Here is a 4,515-nt window from a genome sequence, read left to right as displayed (position 1 = left end):
GCAATGTCAATGCAACAGAAGAAACACAATGAAAAAGGAATAAGTTTCTATTCCACCGTTGAAAAATTCCTACGTAAGCAGAAGAAATTGCTGAACAAAAATCTAAATCCAAACTGGAAACTGCAAAAGCGCAGTCAATTACAAACAACATATGCACAAGAACTTCAAAAATTTAAGGCAATTATTGTTGATTCTTCACTAGATATAGAAATAATTAAAAATATCTCTAGGTGGGGACGTAAATTTTACAAGCACCTTGTTGTATATACATGTAAAGGAATCATTCAATTTCATTATGCTATATAATTGCAATGTTCCTATTACTCTTATGGACATTTTTCTGAAAAGGTTTTGTGATTCTCAATATCATATATTTCTTCCATTTGAAATTCATAATGACTCCAGACACTTTCCTTTTACAACTCTACAACTCATATGCTTCCCTTTATTGCTCATTGCCCATCTAAACTTACACAAGAACTACACTATCTAAACCTACACAAGAACTCCACTATGTTGGTCTCTTTATGTTAGTCTCTTTCTCGATCAGCTTTTCCAACCCTTCCTTTACAAGATACTAAATAAACATCATTATACAATTTTTTAAGATACTATGCCTATGTATTAATTATAATATTAAAAAAAAAACTGAGTTCATAGACGTATTACTCCCCCAAAAAAAGGAATGTGAAGCAAAATTAGAAATCTATGACCATAAGTTTAACAAATCCAAATGAATAAATAAACAATTTCATACAAGAATGGTATAATTGACATAGAATGATACAATTGATATAAATAAAAGGACCCAACAAAATGGCGAGGTTGGTATAAGGAGAGACACTTTTACCATCATTCCAGGAAGTGGATTGACTGCAACCAATTCTCTCACATTTCCTTTCGACCAAGCATCAGTCCATTTCCTTGAATGTTCCTCTCCTTTGTTCATTCCCTTATCGACCTCCAGATATGAAGTCCCCTCAAAAGAGTTCAATGTCATGATGCCTACAAGGTATCTTATGATTTTTTTTAATAAAAAACACATAACCCATCAGTATATAGAGGCCATGATACGTATTGTGTACTAAACATATAAATTTATCAAGCAAGCATGGTGGCCTACGTATCCAAACACTATAAAGAAAAGGCTTTATAGAAACTAAAAGCAAAACCTGGCCTCTTCTTTATCACTGCAGGCGTGACACGGCGCATCCCCTTTTAAGTGCAAGCTTATGATTACAAATTGCTTCCCTTAGCATCACCAGTAATCTTTGCAAGAACATTGTCCTCCTTCAAAATGGTGAAATCGGTTTGCATCTCTTACAACGATTTGCCTTGCAACAATTTTGGAGATAAACTTGGTTGCAGTGTGACAGTCAACACATACTCGAAGGTTTTTGACAACTCTGATAGTTGATCGAGGGGGCGTGTTCAACAATCCAAATGCAATTGCCAACTTCTCACTATGGTGGCAGAGGAATAATTCTTTTTCTTCCTCTTCCACATCATTCAGTACATATCTTGAGTCTGGAAGATAACCTGCCACCTTCATTTCCCGGGACAATTTCTCCAACTCTGCATATATCTCCTGTGTTTGTGGATGTGATCTATCCCCTACACTAAAAGCCTCTACCATTTTGTGACCTTCAATCCAACTACATCCAGGTATCTTTTTCATTTCTTTATCTTCCATTAGTCTCCTTACCATTTGAACTTCACCCCACATCCCCACTTCTGCATAAATGTTGGACAAAAGAACAAAAGTTGAAGTGTTTTTAGGATCCAACTCAAACAGACGAGTTGCTGTAAATATTCCTAACTCTATATTCTTATATGTTCTACAGGCACTAAGCAAACATGTCCACACAACCACCACAGGTTTAGATGGCATTTTAATGATAAAGTTTACAGTTTCTTCGAGATAGCCAGCACGGCCAAGAAGGTCAACCATACACACATAATGGTCGATTGTAGATGCGATGCAGTAAGAATCATTCATATCATTGAAGTAGTTACATCCCTCACTCACTAAACCTGCATGACTGCAAGCTAATAAAATACAAGCAAAACTTACATGGTCAGGGTATGTCCCAGATTGTTTCATTAATTCAAAGAGTTTGATAGCATCATTACAAAAGCCGTTTTGCGCATATCCTGCGATCATTGCAGTCCATGAGATCAAATTTCTTTGAGGCATCTTGTCAAACAGATCACGAGCCCTACTTACGCTTCCACATTTTGCATACATATCTAAAAGGGCACTTGCAACTACAATATCCGACAGGAAACCATTTTCAACAATGCTTTGATGGATATCCGTGCCCTGTTCCAAAGCTCCCATCTTGGCACATGCCGGGAGGATGCTGATAAAAGTTGTGGAATCTGCATTTACAGCTTCCAAATGCATTAGTTTAAAAGTTTCTAAGGCTTTTTCAGCAAATCCACTTTGTGTATATCCTGAAATCATCGCATTCCATGATACCACATCTCTTTTACGCATTCTGTCAAACAATTGGCGTGCCTTCTCTATGCTTCCACATTTTGCATACATATCTACCAGAGCATTTGGGACTGAAACATCTGCCAGACATCCATTTTCAATTATGCTTTGATGGATGCTCATGCCCTTTTCCAAAGCTCCCATTTTGCCACAAGCTGGTAGGATGCTGGAAAATGTTGTGTAGTTTGGTTCTACACCTACCAATTGCATTTGCTTGAAAGTTTCCAGTGCTTTCTCAACAAAACCATTTTTCGCATATCCTGCAATCATAGCATTCCATGAGATCACATCCTTTTGAGGCATTTCTTCGAAGAATCTTAGAGCCTTGTCGAGAAGACCACTTTGTGCATATCCTGCAATCATCGCAGTCCACGAGATGACGTTTCTCTGAGGCATCTCCTTGAAAAGCTTCAAAGCCTCGTCAAGAGCACCATTTTGTGCATATCCTGCAACCATCGCATTCCATGAGATCACATTTCGATCAGAAATTCCATCAAATAGTGCTCGTGCAATGTGTATTCTCCCACATTTTGCATACATGTCTACCAGGGCACTTGCAACCACAACATCCGACAAAAGTCCGCTTTCAATTACGCGTCGATGGATGTCCATACCGTATTCTAAAGCTCCCGTTTTCGCACAAGCTGGGAGAATTGTCGCGAAGGTTGAGGGAATTGGTTTTGCACATGCCAATTGCATTTGCTTAACAAACTCCATGGCCTTTTCAACAAACCCCTCTTGTGCATATCCTGCGATTATTACATTCCACGACCCTACATCTCTTTGAGGCATGTTATCAAACAGTTCGCGCGCCTTGAGTATGTCTCCACATTTTGCATACATGTCAATCAGGGCACTAACAACTACAACGTCCGACAACAATCCCCTTTCCACTATGCTTTGATGGATGTCCATACCCTGTTTCAAATCCCTTATTTTGGCACAGGCGGGGAGGGCGCTGGCAAAGGTGAACCGATCAGGTTGAGCACCTGCTCGTTGCATTTGGTGAAACAGTGTTAATGCCTCGTGAGGATACCCATCTCTTCTATAAGCTGCAATCAAAATATTCCACGAGATCACGTCTCGATCTGTCAATTCGTCAAACACTTTTCGAGCATCAACCAAACTACCGCACTTGACATACACGTTAATAAGATTATTTTGAAAAAATGTGCACGCAGCAAATTCAAATCCCATATGGGTCATGTGACAATGGATTCGTTTGCTCTCTGAAAGGGCATTGTTAGAAATGCAGGCCTGCAATAGTTTAAGATATGTCGAAAATTCTACATTTGGGTTTTGTGTAGTGAGAAGAATGTGCAAGGCTTCCTTCAATCGACTCTCGCTACATAACCTTGGGAGACTTAGATTGGCAGTGGATAGAAATGGCATTGGCAATGTATGATTATAGTTGAACACTTGGAGCTGTACATCGCTGTTGAATGTGCTTGTGCCACAATAGTAATAATACAGTGTTCCCTTCTTTATTCTCGCAAGTAGTTTCATGGACATCTGTTTATTTCTCCGGATGTGAATGGCATCGTGCAAGCAAGTAAATATTGACAGAGAAATGGAGCGAAGAAAGCCCTGTTGTGTATAATTCCACTTCCGAAGATGCCAAGAAAATCTTACAGCATTTATTGTTTCAGGTTTGAACAAATGTCTAGATACGGAAACATAAGAATACTACTGAAAATGGCATATTTCATATTTATTTAGCTTTTTATCTTTTATCTTTATTTTATTCAATTATCGCTCATGTAATATAAAAGTTTTGTAAAAGTTAAATTTATGTATGTATGATAATTAATGTCGATAGGCATTACAATGGTAGAAAGGGCAGAGTATTACAATGGTAGAAAGGGCAGAGTATTACAATGGTAGAAATGGTAGAGTATGATGGTGCGAGTGTGTTAATGCTAACAATTATAATTTTAGCTTAAATTTGACAAACATTTGTGCGTCAAAATTTCAATATTTATTATAAACATAGTATGCTTTTAGTGATCTCTGAT

At 38.0% G+C, this 4,515-nt stretch overlaps 1 pseudogene across 2 annotated transcripts; it reads right to left on the bottom strand.

The window, feature by feature from the left end:
- Positions 1-688: 688 nt before the first annotated feature.
- On the bottom strand, positions 689-4,182 carry LOC149541577 (pentatricopeptide repeat-containing protein At1g11290, chloroplastic pseudogene; annotated as a pseudogene). Of its 2 annotated transcripts, none has more exons than XR_016355347.1 (2): positions 1,173-4,182; positions 689-1,016 (listed from the first exon to the last, which is right to left on the bottom strand). The product of XR_016355347.1 is annotated as a pentatricopeptide repeat-containing protein At1g11290, chloroplastic pseudogene, transcript variant X1 (transcript). The 2 variants fall into 2 exon arrangements; XR_016355348.1 differs by having other exon boundaries at positions 689-1,005.
- Positions 4,183-4,515: the final 333 nt, after the last annotated feature.

This window comes from Cupressus sempervirens, chromosome 8 (assembly GCF_028749045.1).
Source record: "Cupressus sempervirens isolate cs-2001-9-10 chromosome 8, ASM2874904v1, whole genome shotgun sequence".
In the NCBI taxonomy this organism is placed as follows: Eukaryota; Viridiplantae; Streptophyta; class Pinopsida; order Cupressales; family Cupressaceae; genus Cupressus; species Cupressus sempervirens.
The sequence above is the reverse complement of the archived record's forward strand: the minus strand, read 5'-3'. Positions and strand labels throughout refer to the sequence as shown.